Below are 23,128 nucleotides of genomic sequence, written 5' to 3'. Positions count from 1 at the left end.
AAGAGAAAAGGGAAGGAAGGAAGGAAGGAAGGAAGGAAGGAAGGAAGGAAGGAAGGAAGGAAGGAAGGAAGGAAGGAAGGAAGGAAGGAAGGAAGGAAGGAAGTTAGCTGTTAGTCTTGGAAATACTGGAGATCTATGGGTAATGAGCCTCTTCTTCCCCCTTGGGTTATTATGAAACAAATGATAGAAGAGATCAAAAAAAAAAGAGAAAAGATTTTGACAAATATTAATAGTGTTTATTTTTCCCCAATTCCATATAAAGATAGTTTTCAACATTTATTTTCGTAAGATATTGAGTTCCAAATTTTCCTCTCTCCTTCCCTCTCCACCCCCACCCAAGAAAGCCAAAGATCTGACATAGGTTATACAGTACAATCATGTTAAGCATATGTCCACATTGGTTGTATTTTGAAAGAAGAATCAGAACAAAAAGGAAAAACCATGAGACAGAAAAAAAAATGAATATAGTATGTTTCAATTTGCATTCATATTCCATAGTTCTTTTCCTGGATGTGGAGAACATTTTTCACCATGAATCTTGTCGAATTGTCTTAGATCATTTTATTGCTAAGATGAACTAAATCCATCATAGTTGATCATTGTACAATGTTGCTGTTATTGTGTACAATGTTCTGGTTCTGTTCACTTCACTCAGCATCAGTTCATGTAAGACTTTTCATGTTTTTTTCTGAAAACTGCTTGCTCGTCATTTCTTAAAGAACAGTAGTATTCCATCACAATCATATACCACAACTTGTTCAGCCATTACCCAATTGATGGACATCCCCCTTGATTTTCTTTTTTTTTGTTTGTTTTGGTTTGTTTTAGTTTGGTTTGGTTTGGTTTTTTTCGGGCAATGGGGGTTAAGTGACTTGCCCAGGGTCACACAGCTAGTGTCAAGTGTCTGAGGCCGGATTTGAACCCGGGTACTTCTGAATCCAAGGCTGGTGCTTTATCCACTGCGCCACCTAGCTGCCCCCCATCCCCTTGATTTTCAATTCTTTCTCATCCAAAAAGACCTGCTATTGATATTTTTGTACAAATAGGTCTTTTTCCCTTTTCTTTGATCTCTTTGTGATAGAGACCTAGTGGTGCTATTGCTGGGTCAAAGGGTAAGCACACTTTTATAGCCCTTTGGATGTAGGTCCAAATAATTCTCCAGAATAGTTGAACTAATTCACAACTCACCTGAGATTGAATTAGTATTCCAATTTTTCCATATTCTCTCCAAAATTTGACATTTTCCTTTTCTGTCAGGTGAGATGATCTGATAGCTGTGAGGCAGTATCTCACAGTTCTCTTAATTTGCATTTCTCTAATGAGTAATGATTTGAGCATTTGTTCATATGACTTTTGATGGCTTAGATTTCTTCTTCTAAAAACTGACTGTTAATATCCTTGTACCATTTATCAACTTGAGAACAGTTCTTATTTCTATAACTTTGGCTCAGTTCCCTATAATTTGACAAATGAGGCCTTTATCAGAAAAACAATGTAGTTTTCCCGAGTTTCCTGTTTTCCTTCTAATCTTGGCCACATTAGTTTTGTTTATAAAAGTGTTTTTTTTTTCATTTTGTGCAATCAAATTTTAATATTTAATTTAAAATTTAATATTTTAATTCCCTTAATCCCCCTTTATCTCTTGTTTGGTCATAAATTCTTCCCGTACCCAGACAGCTACATTTTTCCATGCTTCCTTAACTTACTTATGATATCACCCTTTATGTTGAAATCATATTTATTTTGATCTTAACTTGGCATATGGTGTGAGATGCTGGTCTATGCCTAGTTTCTGTCAAAATTTGTCAAATCTTGAGTTCTTATCCCAAAAGCTTCGGTCTTTGGTATTATCAAATACTAGATTACTATGCTTATTTACTACTATGTATTGTATATTTAATCTATTCCATTAATATACCACTGTATTTCTTAGCCAATACCAGATTGTTTTGATGATTACTGCTAAGAGAATTGGAAATTTGAATGTCTTAAACTGCCTTCCTTCACATTTTTTCATTATTTTTATATATTCCTGACTTTTTTGTTTTTCCACTTGAATTTTGTTATTATTTTCCTAACTCTATAAAATAAATTTTTGGTAATTTGATTGGTATGGTACTGAATAAGTAAATTGACTTGGATAGAGTTGTCATTTTTATTACTTTGGCTTGGCTTACAGACGAGCAAACAGTATTTCCCCAATTGTTCAGCTCTATCTTTATTTGTATGAAAAATGTTTGGTAATTGTGTTCATATAATCCCTGGGTTTGCCTTGGAAATGTTTTAAATTGTGTAGTGTTATTTTACATGGAATTTCTCCATCTTTCTCTTGCTGCTTGATTTTGTTAGTAATATATAGAAATGCTGAGAATTTATGTGAATTTATGTTATATCCTGTAACTTTTCTGAAGTTGTTAATTCTCAACCTTTTTGTTAGTTGATTCTCTAATGTTCTCATTATATCATCATTTTAAGAAAAGCTCCAATGATTCCTATATTTTCTAGTATTTTTAATAGAAATGAGTGTTATATTTTTCCAAAGGCTTTTTCTGTATCTATGGATATAATCATATGATTTCTGTTTGTTGTTGTTGTTGTTGTTGTTTTCGATATAGTCAATTATACTAATAGTTTTCCTAATATTGAACCAGTCCTACATTCCCAGTATAAATTCCACTGGGTCTTACTGTATGACCTTTGTTATATAATGTTGTAATCCTTTTGTTAATGTTTTATTTTAAATTTTTGCATCAATATTCATTGAAAAAATTGATGTAAAGTTTTACTCCTTTCTTTTTGCTTTTCCTGATTTAGGTATTAAAACCATATTTGTGTCATAAAGGAATTTGGTAGGACTAATTTACTTTTCTTTTCAAATGGTTTATATAGTTTGTTGCTGTTCAGTCATTTTCCAGTCATATCCAAGTTTTTGTGACCACATTTTTTGGGGTCAGAACTTCTACCTCCTTCTTTCTTTCTGTGAGCTGAAGAATAATAGATTCTGCTTCTACCCCTTATTTTAATTCTGTTTATGTCTCTCTGCTTCAAGTATGTACCTGATAAACAACACGTTTTTGGTTTTTGGTTTCTATTCCATTCTGCTATGTGCTTCTGTTTTATGGATGAATTCATCCTATTCTCATTCATAGGTATGAGTACTAACTGCAAATTTCCCTCCATCTATCTTCTTCTGTTTATCCTTCTCCTTCCCTTTTTATACTGTCCCTCCTCTGTTTTACTTCTGACCATTGCCTTCTTTTATTTCCCCTCCCTTTTATCACCCCTTCCTATATCTTATCACCTCCCCCTCCTAATTCCTTCTTGATAAGATAAATTGCTATTATAAATTGAGTATGTATGCATGTGTATGTCTGTGTAATATCTATTTTTAGGTGTCATCCCTTCATATTCAACTCATTCTTGTGTCCTCTGTCTATATATACTTTTTATTTTCTTACATATCTTTGAACCAATTTAGATGTAAGTAATGTTCAAGCAATCCTTCCCCAATTTTCCATTTTACTATAAAAGGTCTTCCTTGCACATTTATTTTATATGAGAGAATTTTCCACATCCATCATCTACTTTCCTCCTCCTAAACACCGAGCTTTTAAATCTATTTGTTAAATATCATCCCAACATAATCATCTCACTCTTGCACCCTCTTTCTATGTAGAATACTTCTAACTGCCCTAATAATGATAAAGTTCTTAAAAGACACAGGCATCATCTTCCCTTGTAGAAAAGTAAACAATCTATACTTTTTGAGTCCCTTATGATTTCTTTTTCATGTTTGTCTTTTTAAGCTTCTCTTGAGTCTTGTATTTGAAAGTCAATTTTTGTATTCAGCTCAGATCTTTTCATCAGGAATGCATGAAAGTCCTCTATTTTATTAAATACTCACTTTTCCTTGAAAGATTATACTCAGTTTTGTTTGTAAGTTATTTTTTATTATAATCTCAGCTCTATTGTCTTCTGGAATAACATACTGCACACCCTCCAGTCCTTTAACATGGTAGCTGGTAAGTCTTGGGTGATCCTGACTATGTTAAATGTTTTCTTTCTGGTTGCTTGAAGCATTTCATCTTTGACTTGGGAGCTTTGGAATTTGGCTACAATATTCCTTGGAATTTTCATTTTAGGATCTCTTTCAGGTGGTGAGTAGTGGATTCTTTCCATTTTTATTTTATTCTCTGACTTTAGGATGGGTGACAGTTTCCCTTAAAAATTTCCTGAAATATTTTGTTTATGTTCTCTCTTTGATCATATTTTTCCAGCAATCCAAATCTTAAATTATCTTTCCTTAATCTATTTTCCAGGTCAGTTGTATTTCTTATGAGATATTTCATATTTTATTTTATTTTTCATTATTTTGATTTTATTTTACTGTCTTTTGATGTCTCATGGAGTCATTAGTTTGCCCTTACCCAATTCTAAATTTAAGGAATTACTTTTTTTTTAATTGGCTTTATCCATTTGTCCATTTTTGTTTTCTATCAGTCAAACTTGCTTCAATTTTTTTCAGTTACTATTGCTAACTCTCTTTCCCTGTATCCTATTCCCTCCCCCCCTTTATTCTCTCTCCTTTTACCCTGTCCCTCCTAAAAAAGTATTTTGCTTCTGATTACCCTCTCCCTGAATCTATAATCCCTTCTATAACCCAATGTGCTACCTCTTATCCCCTTTACCTCCTGTTTAACTGCAGGGTAAGATAGAATTTTTTACCAAATTGAGTGTGTATGCTAGTCCTTTTTTGGGGGGGCGGGCTGGGAAATGAGGGTTAATGACTTGCCCAGGGTCACACAGCTAGTAAGTGTCAATTGTCTGAGGCTGGATTTGAACTTAGGTCAAAGTCCTTTTCAAGCCCTTCCATGGCCTGAGACCAAATCATATTTTTCTTGGAGGCTTTGGATTTAGGAGCTTTGACTTTGTTATATTTTTCTGAGGGTGTGTTTTGATCTTCCTTGTCACCATAGTAATTTTCTATGAGCCAAACTTCTTGAAATGGAAATTTTTTTTCTGTTGTTTTTTCATTTTCTCAGCCTACTTCTTGACTTTTAGCTTTTGTTAAAGTAGGGCTCTGCTTCCAGGGTGGAGGGTGTATGGTCCTAGGCTTTAGAGCTTTAGTGCAACTGTTTTCAGAGATGCTTCTAGGGACTTGTAAATTTTCAGTTTCTCCAAGGTGGTATGATTTAAGGTAAGGTGTGTTTACTACTCTCCTGGTCTGTGTTCTTATCTGTGAGTTACCACAAGTAATTTTTTCCTTCCCTGGAACTGTAAGCAGGGTGCCTGCTCCACTGTGGCTTCAAGGTCTGGTGTACTAGTGCTCCTCCTTACCCTGGTACTGCTACTCAGGACTCTGACTGAAATCTGTTTATGGGCAATGCAAAAGACACCTGCCTCAGAGCCAGCAATGAGACCCCTGAAATCTCCTTCTAACCAGTTATGCAACCTCCTTAACATTTGTGATCTGAAAGCTCTAAAGAAAGCTGCTGCTGATGATGATTCAATGGTTCCCAAGGCGTGCTACTGGCTTGCTGAAGCTCTGTCTAAATTGGCACAGCCCACACTAGACTGTGTGCCACTCCCACCCTGATACAACAGATCTTTCCTGCCAACCTTCTTAATTGTCTTTGGTTGAAAAATTATTTGACTCTGTACTTTTGTGGGTTCTTCTGCTCCAGGAATTGTCTCATGGCATTATTTAAAGGTATTTGGAGGGGTTTAGGGGAGAGCTCAGGTGAGTTGCTGCCTTTCCTCTGCCATTTTGTCTGTGCCCTATATTGGATCTTTTGACTTAGAGATACTGTTGGTATGTGGTAAAAATTATTTGTGGTAAAGATTAATATCGACAGTTTTAGCTGAATCATTTGGGATGGGCCACACCTTGCCCACCCTGAGATTACATATGCTACTGAGAAGGACCTCCCCTTTTGTGGGAGGAAAAAACTGAACTCAACTAGAAGGGAGGGAACTTCCGGAAGGCAGGGCATGTTCAAGGAGTTTGAGTTCTTTGTGGCCTGGAAATCAGTCTGGTGGCATTCGGGACCTGGCGGACACATGTGTTTTGTTCCATTTGGGTGACTGTGTTTCTTATGAGCAACGGTAAACTGGCTGGGGTTGGTGAGTTTAATCCTAAATTCCTTTGAACTAGCTTAATTGGGAATGCTCTGGGATTGCATGAACTAAGCTTAGAGTTAAGACTATCTATTTGTATTTCTACTTCCTTATTTCCTTAATTGGTTTCACCTTTGTGGTGTAATTCCCAAGTAATAAAACCTGATCCTTTATGAACTAAAGCTCAGAGGCTCCTTTCTTATCAGCGTGGGAGGAATATATAAAAAGGAAAGTTCAAAGGGGAGATTAAACCTAAAAGAGTCCCTCATATTTCCAGGACCCCAATATTAAGGTTTCACCCTAATACGCTCTGTATATAAAATTTTGGCCCTCACAGGTATAAATGCCACAATATACATGACATAAATTTTATTGCCATAAAAGAGCTGAAGTATGTTCATTTAAATGAAAATTCTTAAAAACATGATTTATTAATGGTATAGTATATACATAATGGTATAGTATATATGTAATGGTATAGTATTAAGTCATACAAAAGAATGAACATAAAGAATGCAGAAAAAGCTATTACTTGATGAGGAGTAATTGTTGATATTCAGTCATTTCTATTGTGTCTGACTTTTCATGACCACATTTGGGTTTTTGTTTTGTTTTATTTTTGGCAAAGATACTGGTGTGATTTGCCATTTCCTTCTCCTTCTCATTTTACAGAAGAGTAATTGAGGCAAAAAGGGTTAAGTGATGTGCCCAGGGTCAAACAGCTACTAAATGTCTGAGGACAGATTTGAACTCAGGAAGACGAATATTTCTGACTCCAGGTACAGCACTCTATCCCCTGTGCCACCTAGCTCCCTTACACCTAGTTGAGAGGGGATGCCAATGTTTAGAAAGGTATGTGATGGGGAAAAATAGCAGTATTAATAAATTGTCTGTTATCTGTCTATCTATCTATGTATCACCTACATCTATGCATTTAAAGAAAGTGTACTTAATATCCAATATGAAGGAGTAAGGCAAGAGACTTAAATTGAGGAATCTGACTTACTGTATAATCTAGAAAAAAGCTGTTTAATGCTTATTTGGACTTCTTTCCTCCTTGGTGAGACAGTGGATATGATTAAAGCAAAGACAAAGTTCTTCTCATTGCTTACTATGTGGAAAAGTGGGGAAGGATTAGATCACTCAGGTTACCAAGTGGTATAGACTAAAATGTTTACAAGTGGGCTTCTTTTGACTCAATTAAAAAAAAAAAACAATACAAGACATGTATTAGTACCTATTAAGCACAGGCACTGTGCTAGGCACTGGGAATATATAACCAGGTAGTCCCTGCCATGAGGTGCTTATATTCTTCTTTTTGTTAATAGTATTGTGTGTCTTTTTCCAATTGTATGTGAAGCCAAATCTTTTAAAGGGAAGTAACATATGAATATTTTGCCCCTTAGCAAATTATTAGAGAATTTCTCATGCATTAAGCACTTCAGTGTGCTACTCAAAGTGACCCAGCCTGTATGCGTCAAAAGCTATGCTTTAACCTGGATGTTCCTGACTCTCTCATCAGCTTTTTGCCCACTATGTCACACAGTCTCTCAAGCCATAATAAACAAAAGGGTTTTTTTTTGTTTTTTTTAAACAATAATTTTAATAATAGTAACCAACATATATAGGGCTTTAAGGTTTGCAAAATCCTTTAGAGATTTTATCTAATTTCACTCATACAACACATATGAGGTAGATGCTATAATTGTCCCCACTTTATCAATGAAGAAACTGTAGGTCAGAGAATGGCATAGGCTTACCCAGGGCCACTTATCTCAGAAGTATGTGAGGCAGAATAGAAGTTTAGGACTTTCTGACTCTAAGTCCAGGACTCTATCCACTATATTTCTTAGCTGCCTTAGCCTTATTTATAAAGACAAATAAAACAAAAATAACTACAAAATAAGTACATGGCAACTAGGTAGCACAGTGGATAAAGTACGAGGTCTGAGATTTTTTTAAAAAAGACATTTTTCTGAGCTCTAATCTGGTCTCATACACTTCTATACTAGTTGATCCTGGGAAACCCTATTTGCCTTAGTCTCCTCACCTGCAAAATGAGCTGAAGAAGGAAATGACAAACCATTCTAGTATCTTTTCCAAGAAAATCCAAATAGGGACACAAAGGGTTGGATATGACTGAAATGACTGAACAACAACAACAACACATACACAGAGATTTGAGGGAAAGGAGATTAAAAACTGGGGGAATCAGGAAAGGACTCTTATAGGAACTTGTCCTTGAACCAAGCCTTGAAAGGAACCAGTTGTTCCTAGGATAAGAATGGAGAAGGTATAGTGCTCTGGGCTTAGGAGAGACAGCATGTGGAAAGACATGGAAGACAGAAGATGGAATGTCATGTGGAGTAAGTTAATGGCTAGATTGTAAAGCCCATGAAAATAAACAATGTATAATTTGCTTTGAGATTGGTTAGAACAGGAATGTGAAGGTTTTCAAGGGCCAAAAAGAGAAATTAACAATTTTATTCTAGAGCCAGTAGACCCTGAGGTTTCTTCAACAGTGGGATGACATATTTGATCAAGTGCTTTAGGGATATTAATCTGTTCATTAAATGTTTTATTAAAATATCTTTGCTAATTTTAGAGAGAGATGTTTTAGTTAAGTCATGAAATTGGAAACCATACTACAGAAGGTTTAGACAATGGAAAGAATAGAGGAAGTGGAGGTACCAAGTATAAATGACTTTTTTTCAAGGAGTTTGCCTAGGAAAAGGAGATGAGATCCAGAAAAATAGTTAGCAAGAGTGATGGGATCTAATAAGATAGCTGAATCAATAAAAGAGAAATTAACAAATTACATAATTCAAAGAAGTAAGGACTGCATATATAACTGAAACAGAGAAGGATGAAAGAACCTGTGAGAACAGAGGCATTAGAAGTAGACCAGGAAGCTTCCTCAATAGGGGAGTGACATGTTCAGACAAGTGCTTTATCTGAGCCCTATTCAAAGACTACTGAAGTGGTCAGAAGCTGAATACAAAGAATCCCATTGGAGACAACTGCTATGCCCCAGATGGATGGGATAGGCTGAATAAGGATTGTGGCATGCTTCCATGGAGCAGATGGAAATGGCTCCACAACCAGTTGTGGAAATAGCAAGTGTTGCCGAAGTCAGAAATGAGAATTTTCCATTAGAAATGTAGGGTATGGAGGGTCTTACCTTAGCTGATGATGAGTGAGATGAGCAGAACCAGAAGAACACTGTACACAGTATCATCAACATTGAGTGTTGATCTACTGTGATGGACTATATTTTTCTCACCAATGCAATGGTACAGAAGAGTTCCAGGGAACTCATGATAGAAGAGGATCTCCAAATCCAAGAAAAAAAAAAAGAATTGTGGAGTATATAGATGCTGAATGAACCATACTATTTCTTTTGTTTTTGGTGCTGTTGTTTTTTTTTTTTTATTTTGAAGTTTTTCATCATTGCTCTGATATTTTCTCTTATAACAGGACTAATGCAGAAATAGGATTAATGTTATTATGTGTATATATATGTGTGTGTATAGATATAAATATATATCTATATGTATATAGATATATAGATATAACCTATATCAGATTACCTGCTGTCTAGCGGAGGGGAGAGGGAGGGGAGGGAGGGAGAAAAATCTGAAATTGTAAAGCTTGTATAAACAAAAGTTGAGAACTATCTTTACAGGTAACAGAAAAAATAAAATACCTTATATGTAAAATTAAATCAAATTAAATTAAAAAAAAAAAGAAATGTAGGGTAAGGAGTGTTAGAGTATTTAAAGTGTTTTTCCCATATAATAATTAATGTGTGGTCAGTGATAATCAATTAGCAAACATAACAAATATTTTGATATTTCATTTGTCATTTAGCAAATAAAGGTTTTTGTCTAATTTCCAAATGGGAAGTCATAGGATCACTGATGATGGTGGTGCTGATAGATAATATTTATAGAGTGCTTTAGAAATATTATCTCATTTCGTCCTCACAACAACCTTATAAGTAAGATATTAATATTATCACCATTTTACAGATAAGGAAACTGAGCCAGCTAGAGGTAAGGTGACTTGTTGAGGGTCACATAACTAGTAAATGTCTGAGGCTGGATGTGAACTCATGTCTATCTCTCCTGATCATACCACCCATTTGACATAAGAACTAGAATTGGAAGGGAACTCATAAGCCATCTAGTCCACCTGCCTCATTTAACAAATGAGCAAAGTGGGACTCAGGGAAATTAAATGGATTATCCAAACTGTCACAGTGTATCTTAGAGATGGAGCATGGATCCAGGTCTTCTACCAGCAGAGCCAATGCCCACCATTCAATCTTCTTTCTGCCATTTGCAAGCACCAAAAATACATAATTTTCCAAAGACATAAGAAAGAGCTTGTACTCATCTGGGATGGGCTTCAAGATGCCATTGTCTATTACTTCCAGATCATGCAGAATCCTTGGTCTTAAATATGAGGAGGGAACAGATGTCATTAGAGGTGTCCCATGATTAAATGATTGATGTGGGCAAGAAATCCTTTAGGAATTCAAAGAATTGAAAGACAGTGGTATAATAGATAGTGTTGGACTTGGAATCAAGAAGAACTAACTTTAAATTGTGCCTTAATTGTAGCTGTGTGACCCTGGACAATTTTCTTAACTTTGCTTAGCCTCAACTTCCTCATCTATAAAATGGGGATAATAATAGCACTGATCTCATAGAGTTGTTACCATGAGCCCATGAAATGACATGTTTTAAGTTCTTCACAAACCTTAAGGTGTGAGTGAGATTCTCCCCAATCCCTAAAGATAAATGATTTTTTTTTTTTTTTTAGTGAGGCAGTTGGGGTTAAGTGACTTGCCCAGGGTCACACAGCTAGTAAGTATTAAGTGTCTGAGGCCGGATTTGAACTCAGGTACTCCTGACTCCAGGGCTGGTGCTCTATCCACTGCGCCACCTAGCTGCCCCAATAAATGATTTAATGATGGTAATAATCAGTATTTAGACTACAAATTGTGATCCAACATGTTTAGGCATTCTTTAGTAGCTTAAACAAATGACAATAGAATAAATAAGACAGATATTAGAAGAATTTATATACCTGCTATATGATAGATTGATGTAGAAACCACATAATTGAAACCATTAGCTTAATCCATTGTGGTTAGATATTCTCCAATTAGCTTAAAGATCAAATACTAAAAATAGTTACTCTGGACCAATCAGAACTTAAGGAAAACCATCATCAAATGGAAGTTGCTAGCTTCCAAAGGCTGTGATCAACAGAAATCATAATGGATTTAAGGAGTTAATACTTCTGCACTATGGTGGATCCACTAGGTGGATCACATAATTTTGCATAAGACTGTGGTTTCTAATATTCAGTGAGGATTTGTTGTACATACATCACTTTAACTGAGTAGTGTAAATGGTGTTTCTGGGAGGGGTTTGTCTAAAAATAGCATTTATAAATACTTTTGAGCCCTGATTTCAGTATAAATATCATCTCCTTGTACTGCTCAGGATCCTTGGGCCCCAGACCTGAGACCGGCTTTATTGTGAGATAGGCCCTCTCTCAATAAACCTATTTCCCTATGGCTTGGAAACTTTGCTATTTCTTGTTCTTCATCAGACTTAGAGTTTTTCACTACAAAGGCACTAAATAAATGCAAATGATTATATTGAGAACACATAGGATCATAATCCTCATATTTGGAAAGAATCTCGGTGGTCATGTAATCTAATCTATACCTGAAGAAGAGTCACAGCAAGTGTTCATCCTCTCTTCACTTGAAGATACTGAAAGAGGTGGAAGCCCCTTCCTCCCAAGGGAATCCATTCTACTCTTGGAGCATCCTCACTGCTAGGAAGTTTTTACTTGCATTATTCATAATCTGTCCTTTATGCAAATTCTGTCCTCTCAGGCCAAAGAGACAAATGTTGCTTTGGGCTAGATCAGTCTGGTACCACTTATTGAGAGGTAAGAAGGAGAAGAACTTAGGAAAATCTTGTTCAGACTCCTATACCAACATTATTTACTAAGGATTTCAGTGAATAGTGCAACTGAGCCAATGAGAGCCAAAGGGAAGCGGGGCACTGAAAGTCACAATCTCGGTTTTCCTGTGGTGTCTTGTCTAAATAACAGTAATAGGTGGGAGGAGGGAACAACAACTCTCAGTGGCAGGAAATTGTTTTCAAGCAAAAGGCTTGCAAAGTTTTCCATTTGGTGTCAGAGGTTCTTTAATATCTTTCATTTATCCCTCTATTCTAGACCATTATTTTGTCATTAGGCTGCATTTCCCATTTTCTTCCCTATTAAGCAATCACAGATGCAGTGCCTACCCCTCCAGCCAAGAGACAGATGGACCAAGTCTTCTCAGACTTGGGTAATTACACTGGAGAGTGGCCTCCAAAAGGAATGCCATGGAAAGGGAGGCAATGAAAATGAGATGGGTTCATTCCCCCATTTTGGCAGTCTCCCCAGAGGCAGAAACCATCACCTATTTAGTAGCCTTTGGGTTGGGAAACACAAAGAGGAGAGGGGTGGGGGTGGGGTGGGGGAAACACTTGGACTGTTCCAGACTATAATCCTTATTTTGTAGAAAATCAAGCTGCCAGCCTGCCAGTAAGAGTTGGCTTGAATATCGAATGTAATCATTCCCATGTTTTGTTTGGTTTTTTTTGCATTGAACATTTCAGAATTTCCTCTTTGAGACCAATGCTCTGATTTAACATTGTGGTGAATTAGCAGGTGTTCATTTAGGCTGGAGTGTAAAAGCATCTCATTGGTTTTGAGAAAAGTGAAAGGGATTTTGGGGAGTTGTGAGTTTTGTTTTTTAATGGATTCATTTTTTCCCCTTGCAAAATTTAGCTTAATCTCACAGCTGCACAGCACTGATAAAAGCAGTTCATGTTTTTCTAGCACTTTTACAGGAAGCTAAGGATTTTCAGAGGCAAAAATTAAGAGAGATTACATTCTGGGCACAGGGGATAAAGCTTTTGCGAAGACAAGGAGGTGAGAAAAACAAATTCCTATTTTTGGTGAGACAAGTAACTGGCTCTGCGATTTGGGCCTTCATTAAACCATTTTGCCTCTCTGAGCCACAGCTTCCTCAACTCTGAAACTTTCATAGAGCTGGTGTGATGAACCAATGAAATGACATATTTTAAGTTATTCACAAGCCTTAAGACACTAAATAAATGTGAATTATTATATTTAGTGCACATGAGATCAAAATGCCTTATAACTGGAAAGAAACTCAGTGGCCATGTAATCTAATCTATACCTGAAGAAGAAAAGAAATGGGTGAGTTGAACAACATTTTCTATAAGGTACCTGCAATGGAAAATCCAATGATCTTAAATTGATAGTGCAAGATTTATCATCTCCAGTTACAAATGATGGAACTGGGGCCTAGGGAAGAGCATGTAAATTTCCCATGCTTATATGTTTAGTACATGGCAGTGCTAGAACATGACTCTGAGTTCAGAGCCTTTTCCTGAATATTGGTACAAAGAGAACACTGAAGCATATGAACACACACACACACACACACACACACACACATACACACTCATACACACAGACACATGCAAATACTTATTAATATGGGTGAGTGAGTGAGTGAGTGAGAACCCCAGGAGAACTATTTATGTTCCCTGGGTGTTAATACCCCATTTATAATAAATATATCATTGGCCTGAAGACAAAGCAGATTCTCTCCAGAAGCATCTTCCAGTGATAAGATAATTGAACATCCTGAAATTTCAATTCTAAATGAATTCTTATTGAAAAATGCTTGAAAAGAAAGGCTCCGGATGAGGAGGGGAAAGAGACAAGCAGCTAGTACAAAATATCTCCTTGATGGTTTAGGGAAATCATTTCATGAAATTTCTCAGATTATTGGAAGGAGATAATTTTGCTTTTCTTTATAACTCCAGTGCTCAATACAGAGTCTGGAGCATAGCAAACACTAATGAGTGCTTGTTTACTAAATAATTTAACAATTATGAGATGAAATTTTGCTAAGCAGCAGATTGTTAAGGGTCTTTTTCTTATCTTGGAGAATCAGTTTGTTTGTTAAGGCAGATACCTAACATGAAAGAGAAGTTTTTGCTACCTATACTTTTAACCTTAGAAAATAATCAAATGTCTTACACATATTCCATATGTAATACTATCCATTTTTTCTCCCTCCTCCTATAACAGGGCTGACCAAGAGAAATGGACAACAGAAGTTTCATGAAAACTTTTCCTGAAGTTGTGTGTACACATACAAAAGAAACAGATTCACAGTAGAGGAGTTGGTGGCAAAACAGATTTAGAGGGGCAGCTAGGTGGCACAGTGAATAAAGCACCAACCCTGGATTCAGGAGGACCTGAGTTCAAATCTGACCTCAGACACTTGACACTTACTAGCTGTGAAACCCTGATCAAGTCCATTATATCTAGAAAGGACCACGTGCCTTACCTAAAGTAACTCTTTCCCCAAATAATTGAAAAAAAAAAAGACTGAGGCCCAAAGATATAAATATATTCACAAAGCCTTTCAATTTTGCCATTGCAACATGTATCAAATATGCCCTGACAATGATGCAATTCTAATGTGGTACCCTCATCACTTCATACCTGGACTATCACAATAGCTAAGGATGGCTCTGCCTGCCACTCCAATCTATCCTCCATTCAGTCACCAAAGTGATTTTCCTAAAGTGTAGGTCTGCCCAAATCAATAAATTCCAGTGGCTCATTTTTGCTTCCAGGGTCAAATATTAAATTCTGTTTGGTGTTCAAAGTCCTTTATTACTTAGCCACCTCCTACTTTACTAGCATCCTTACATCTTACTCCCCATGTACTCTTTTTTGTTGTTGTTTTTGGGTTTTTTTGTTTGTTTTGTTTTGTTTTGTTTTTGGTGGGGCAATGGGGGTTAAGTGACTTGCCCAGGGTCCCACAACTATTAAGTGTCACCTAACTTCCCCCTCCCCATATACTCTTTCTTTCTTTTTTTTCTTTTTTCTTCTTTTTTTTTTTTTTTGGTGAGGCAATTGGAGTTAAGTGATTTGACCAGGGTCACACAGCTAATAAGTGTTAAGTCTCTGAGTCTGGATTTGAACTCAGGTCCTCCTGACTTCAGGGCCGGTGCTCTATCCACTTCTCCACCTAGCTGCCCGCCCGCCGCCACCCCCACCCCCGCCCATGTACTCTTTATCCAATGAAACTGAATGCCTGGCTGTTTTACAAATAAGATACTCCATCTCTAAACTCTGGGCACTTTCTCTGGCTGCCTCCCATATCTGAAATTCTTTATCTTCTTATTTTAATCTACAGGCTTTCCTGGATTCCTCTAAGTCCCTACAATTCAATCTTCCACAGGAAGTTTTTCTCAACCCTTCTTAAATCTAGTGCCTTTCATCTTTTAATTATTTCCTGTTTATCCTGTATATAGCTTATTTGTACATATTTGTTATCTCCCCTATTAGATTGTAAGCTTGTTGAGGGCAAGGACTGTCTTTTACCTTTTTTTTGTATCTTTACTGCTTAGTATAGTGCTTGACAAATAGTAGGCACTTAACAAATGTTTATTTACTGACTGACTGAATTAGTGCCAGAGCCAAAGATTAGAATATTTCATTTATCCATTATGAATTTTCTACATAACTGTAATTATGTATATATTCACACTTTAAATGACAAAAATATGCAGGAAGTTTGCTCAAAATTCATCATCATGGGACTAACCTTTAATGTAAATGTGGAATGGACCTATGATTTGCTCTGTGTGGGGAGCTCCTAAGTGAAAATTTTCTACCAAATGCACATGAGAAGTCACACTTCAGTTTTTAAGTGACTTGCCCAGGTTAACATAGTTGGTACATATCAGAGACAGTCTTTCTGATTCCAATGTTTGCCTCCTATACTCTACACCCATGTTGCCTCTCACCTTTCACTAAAGAACCTTTTGATTAAGGACTCTATATGTTGAACATTGTGATACAGCAGCCAAGACACAACGTGATTTAAGGATACATTAAGAGAGGATAGTTTCCAGAGAAGCCTGAGGAGGTGGTGTGAAAGGCACAGTTCACTATCCACCACTCCAAATAAACATCGAAAAGTATCTCTAAATGAAGTAAATACAGCAATAAGAAGACAAAAATAGCAAGGTAAGAGGAAATAAGCAGCCAGGAGAAGGTATGAAAGAGACATGGAGGAAAGAACAAATTGCAATGGTTTCTCAGCGTCATTAACATTGTTCCAGGGGAAACTTCTTCAACCCTAATATGGTCAGAATCCTGGGGATCATCCCCAATGAATGAAGAAAGGAGATGCCAGAAATGGTGAGGATAGAGTTAGAAGAGGGCAAGGAAAAAAAGTGAAGATGTATTATATATATATATATATATATATATATATATAGTGGCCTTCCCAAGTCCCTCTGAGGCAGTTTCCTGAAGGGTCACCCCATCAGCCCTCAAATGCCACAGATCTCATTGAATTCCTTAAATCAGAGAAAACACAGAGAGGAAATAAGGGAAGAGGGAGGGATTAAATAGTATTGGGACCTCTGAAGTTGAGTCAACTCCAGTCATTAAGCATTTATCAAGTGCCAAGTATGTCCCAGACACTTTACTTAATAATGAGGATACAGTGGAACAAAAATAAACAAAATCAAACAGTCCCTGTTGGAAAGGAGCTCATTCTCTAATGGAGGGATAATATGCAAGCAATTATATACAAAGAAGATGCAGAGAAAATGAATTAGGAATAATGTCAGGACTGGCAGCCTTCTTGGAGAAGATGGGACTTTAGCTAAAACTTGAAGGCAACAAGAGAAATCATGAGATGAAGAAGAGCGAATCTCATGGGGTATGGGGTTTAGCTAGTGAAAATGCCCAGATTTGGGAGATGGAATATTATATGTGAAGAAGCAAGTGTCAATGGATTACATAAGACATGGAGGGGAGTGAGTCGTAAGAAGACTGGAAAGGTAGGAAGGGAGGAAGTTATGACAGACTTTAAATGCTAAATAATATATGTTATATTTCATTCTTGGAAATAATAGGGAACCAATGAAGGTTATTGAGTGGGGGCAATATGGATATGTCTGTGCTTCAGGAAGTTCATTTTGGCAACTGAATGGAAGATGAAGTAGAGTAGGGAGAAACTTGAAGCAGAGAGAGACCAATCAGATAGCTATTGAAATAGTCCAGGTATGAGGCAATGAAGTCCTTTACTAGACAGTGGTGGGTTTAGAAGAGCAAAAGACGTATATAGGTGGAATATTATGAGGGTAGAAATGATAGGACTTGGGCAACTGAATAGATGTAGGAGGGAAGATGGAAGAGTGAGGAGTGAAGAATAATGCTTAGGCTGTAAGCTTCAGTGACTGGGAGAAAGGTGGTACCTTTAAGAGGAATAGGAAAGTTAGGAAGCTGGATCAGTTTCAGAGGAAAGATAATGAGTGTGGTTTTGGACATGATGATTTTTAAGTGTTCATGAATCATCCAGTCTGAGATATTGGATAAGCAGTTAGAGATAGGAGGAGAATAGAGGTCAAGAGAGAGGTTATGGCTAGTTAAATCTAAGAATCATCAATATAGCAATGATAATTGAATCCATAGGAACTGATGAGATCACCAATTCTCAAACTGTGCTTCAAAGCAGTCATCATCAAAACTTTAATAAGGGTTTAAAAACAGAAAAACAATCACTGGAACATAGTAAGTCAATAAAATCTAGAGAACAACGAATATAGTAGCATTTATTGTTCAGTCATTTCAGTCATGTTCACCTCTTTGTGACCCCATTTGGGGTTTTCTTGCCAGAGATACTGAAATGGTTTACTATTTAGTTCTCCAGCTCATTTTACAGATGAAAAAACTGAGGCAAACAGGGATAAGTGACATGCCCAGGGTCACACAGTTAGTAAGCACCTGAGGACAGAATGGAACTCAGAAAGATGAGCTTCCCTAACTCTAGGTCCAGTGCTCTATCCTTTATGCCACTTAGCTGCCCATATAGAAGCATAGTGTTTGATAGATTCAGTGACCCCAAAGCCTGGTATAAAAACTGACTATCTGGGGAAAGTAAAGTGTTTCCAACCATAAAACCATTTTGGCAGAAATTAGGTTTAAACTAGCATCATATAATACACCGAAATAAGTTCCAAAGGGGTACAGGATTTAAATATAAATAAGTCATATTATAAAAAATCTTGAAATAACAGAGAAAGATGTATCTTTCACAGCTAGAAACAGCAGAGTTCTTTATTATACAAAGGATGAAGAGAATCTCAGGAAATAAAATTGAAAATTTTGATTACAGACAATAGAAAAGTTTTTACCTAGAAAAAATCAGTGCAAATAGAATTAGAAGTGAAACAGTTAATTGGGGGCTAAGGGAAACTTAGAAAACTTTCTGATGAAAATCTGTTAATTCAATTATGTAAGGAAGTGATGCAAATATACATGAACAAAAGCCATTCTCAAATTGATAAATGGTCAAAGGATATGATTAGGTATTTTTCTCAAAGGAAGCAATGAAATCTATCAACAAAATATTTTTAATGCTCCAAATCATGAATCATAAGAGAAATACAAATGTAACCAACTCTGAGGGTCTTCCCTCATGTTAAGGGCTAAAATTCTAGCTAGTCTGTCTAAAATATCTAATGAGTGGTCGCCAATAAATTATAAGCTTTAGCAAGAGTTAGGCTTTTAAGCATTTATTAAGGAAAACAAGAATTTGGTAAAGAGAGAGAGAAAGGCCTAGATTTCTATCTATTAAAGGGAGAGCACATTTCTAGCTCCCTTCTCCACCAGAGTCCAGAGGAAAAGAGAGTGAGACCGAGCGCCAGTCTCTTCCTTCCTCCTCCCACTAGTCCGCGTCACTTCCTGAAGCCTGGTCTTGCCCTCAAAGACCTTTGCTTCATGGGCAGAACTCTTCTACAGTAAGTATCCAGCAGGTGGCGTCATTCCAATCGTTACACTCAGAACACCCATAGAATTGACAATGATAAAAAGAAAAGAAAATTTGATAAGTGGATTTGGGAGAATAGATATATCAATGCACTATTGGTGGCACTATGGATTGGTCCAGTTATTCTGTAAAGCAATTTGGACAAAAATCATGAAACTATGGAAGTCCTTTGACCCAGCAACAGCATTATTAGCTATTATCTCCAAAGGAATCTGGAGGGAAAAAGAGGGAAAGGACTAATGTGGATTTAAAAAATGTTTGAAGCATTATTTTTTGTTATAGCAAATAATAGAAACAAAGGGAACATTTCCTAGGAGTATTGGAAGCAGTTTATAAAGTTTATAAAGATTAGATATACTATCAGAAGGAAAATCCAAAATATCATAGCCAAACTTTATAACACCACATGTCAAAATTTTGAAGAAACAAGGGAAAGAAAAAAGAAAAAGTAATAATTCAATGAAGAATGAATAAGAATAGCATAGAATTATGTCTTGATCATTAAAATGGTCAATTTTAATAGAATAAGATAATCAATCCCTAAAGCAAAGATCAATTGGCACTGTAGTAGCAAAGAAAATAGAATGATGTTCAACCAAAGGAAAGTTGAGTAATTCTATCAAAATAACCTAGAGTTTAGCTAGCATTTATATAGCAGTATAAGGTTTATAAAGCAGTACATATAGGCTATCCCATTTGATAACCTATTGCTAAAATTAAAAATCTGAGCCAAAAATTTCCCTCAAAATTATATACACGTGTGTGTGTGTGTGTGTGTGTGTGTGTGTGTGTGTGTGTGTGTGAGAAAATAATGGGATTTGGCAGATACTCAAAGGCTCACCTGGAGATTAATCTAAACTGATTGATTTAAGTGAGAGTGATTGACTTTACTGATTAGCCTACTTAAAGTTTATTAGATTGTAACCACACCTGGCCAGTCCCTAAGAAGATATTGTTCTCAGACTCTAAGGACTCATCTTGAGACCACCTTCAAGTCGAATGAATCAATGGATTTGGATGATGCTAACCAATCAGCTTGAAGCAGTGTGTAAGGACCACCTATGCTCTGGACCTATAAAAAGTTCTACACTCAGTTTCCTGGGAAGTTTGTGGTTGAAGCAGGCTCATGGTGGAGGACTTGAGGAAGAACCAGACCAAGCTGGAACTCTAGGCTAGATAAGCCTTTTCTTAACTTTCTGAAATCCACGTGAATACCTGGTATGCTTTAATAGATGCTTAATGCCCAAAGACTGGTGCTAAAGCTTCTAATTTAAGGCGACCACACATTGAGATTTTAAACATCACATTTGTATATATAAACATACATGTGTATATACATATATACATATATATACATATATTTTGTCATTTGATCCTTATAATATCCTTGTGATTTAGTTATGCCCAGAACTATTTGTATCCTCACTTTACAAATGAGGAAACTGAATTTCAGGGAGAAAAAAGCGATTGACCCTAGTGACCCAAATAGGAAATGTCAGAGGCTGCATTTTAAATCAGATTACCTTGATTCCAAGTATTGCTCTGGTTACAATAAACTATGGTGTCTCCATTGCTATGCTTATAGACATGTACAGTGTGAGAACTAAATTTTTTCAGAACATCATAGTATGATCAAAAAGTTATCATTGAGAAAACTTTCTTGCTTCCAAGACATATGATCAAGAAGATGATGGACTACATAATTTCTTTGATACTCACAACCTCTCAAACTGCTCCAAAATATGGATTATTTTCAAAAGATAAAACAAATTCTTCTGTCTCCACATTCCTAAACTTTAAGAACCCAAGTGAGGGTAAATCAAACAATGAATTAACTGCAGAATAGGTTAATTTCTAGCCTTTCAAGTTCTCACTCAGTATGCAGTGCCCCACCCCATGTTCCAACAGTGCTTCATAAACTGACCAACAGACATGCAACAAAATGCAATTGCATCTTTCCCTATTCCCAGAGCTACAAAAAATTTAAAAAGGGAAAATTTTCTCCTTCCTGAGAGAACAATGTGGGAGACTTCTGTCCTGTAATTGAACTTATATAGAGAAATGATGAAAAGATGGAAAAGATAGGATACATGAATGACTGTGTGGCTCTCCACTAAGCTTGATGGAAGGAGCTCAGCTTCCAACTGGGACCACTTTTGTAGCCTCGGACATCACTTGAAGAAGAGATTGAGGTCAGCAGAATGTGAATTGCTTAACTTGGAAGAAAACTGCAACATTTATGAGGTCTAATCCCTGGTGAAACCAAGAGGGAAGGAGTGAGAAAGCAAATAATAGGGAAAAATGAAAGGTGAGAGAATACTGAAATTGCCAAAGATCTCAAGAGGAAGAAAACTAAGAGGATTTGAAAATCAATAGGTAAATCAACAAAGAAGATATTAATAAGATAAAGGTCTATGATCTCCAGATTAGTTAAAGATGTCCATCTATGAATAAACATTGAAACATAAAGGGAAATGAGACAGAGGACTGTGGATTCCCAAGAGAGCAGGGAAATGCAAAATAATGTTCCTAGATTATTTAAAAGAGAAATAAATTGCAAAAAACAGAATTTATAACTTGAAAGGCAGAGATAATTGGCAAAATAGGAGAAACTTGAGTCCACAGTTACAAGTTTCACTAAAGAAACAAAAGAGAATAAATGATCTGAAATGTGAATACACAGAAGTGTAGAAGAATTTGGAAAAGGAGAAGCAAAAACCAATGACATTAAGAGAAAAAAAAAATCGGGGCAGCTAGGTGGCACAGTGGATAGAGCATGGGCCCTGGAGTCAGGAGTACCTGAGTTCAAATCCGGCCTCAGACACTTAACACTTTCTAGCTGTGTGACCCTGGGCAAGTCACTTGACCCCAATTGCCTCACTTTGAAAAAAAAAAGAGAAAAAAACCCTCTACTTGACCTGTATGTAAAGTACATGAAGAATTGGTAAATCAATATTTTCAGTCTTCACAAAACCTAAAAAAAGTTTTGATTAGCTTTACTTTATTCCATTAGGATGGAGACGTAGAAATTACATTGTAAGTACAGCCTTAAACCTAGTCATAACGAAGAGAATGTATTATATTTAGATATAGTAAAATAAATATATTTATACATATATGTGTATATATTTACATTTATACATTTATACATAAAGATAGAAAGATAGATAGACAGACAGACAGATAGATAGATAGATAGATAGATAGATAGATAGATAGATAGACAGACAGACAGACAGATAGATAGATGGATAGATAAATAGGTAGAGATCGCACTTATTATCCAGGATTCAACAAATATTTGTAGCAAATAATCAAAGCTATCAAGCTATTTTCATTCTCTCTATATATCTCTCTGTCATTATAACTTTGCTATGTGCAAACAATTACATACGATGTATCTTGTTGGGATTTGGAGACCAGCGTGACTGATGTTCAATAACATTTGGATGTTTTGTATTTTTCTTGGACTCACCTATACATTTGTATCGCTGCCAGGAAGAGAAGGGGAGGAAAGAAATCCTTTCTCTCAAATGTTTTCAGTTAGAACCATGCCTGTTCTCTCCTTTGTTGTTGTAAGCCAGAAAAAATATAGGCCAACTATGCTCCCATGGATCCAACACTACATCTTCTGTTTCAAAAGATGAAAGATCAATTGTATAATACACAAGAGGTCATAGGAGAGCTAGAATACTGATAGTAGTGTTTCTGGCTGATAAGGTAGATCACCAATTGTCCTTAGATTTAGTTGCTCTCTACCATAAAAATTTAGGCTCCTTTTTTCCAATATTCACAGATACAGATATAAAGGAGTATCCCAACACCCTTCTGAACTATAGATGAGATTGTGTCTAAATTTAAAAAAAAATTCTGGAATGTTGTTAGACCTATAGAAAAAGATAATGATTCTCCTTTATTCCCTTTCCTTTTTTTCTCTCCATTTCTCCCAGGCTAGAAGTGCAGATATCAAAGGTCACTTATAGACCCCGAGCCAGTTCTGATAAACATGGAAGCTTTGACTTGCTATTTCCAACTTAG

The sequence above is a fragment of the Dromiciops gliroides genome, chromosome 6, assembly GCF_019393635.1.
Source record: "Dromiciops gliroides isolate mDroGli1 chromosome 6, mDroGli1.pri, whole genome shotgun sequence".
Lineage (NCBI taxonomy): Eukaryota > Metazoa > Chordata > Mammalia > Microbiotheria > Microbiotheriidae > Dromiciops > Dromiciops gliroides.
Note: the sequence above shows the minus strand (reverse complement) of the source record.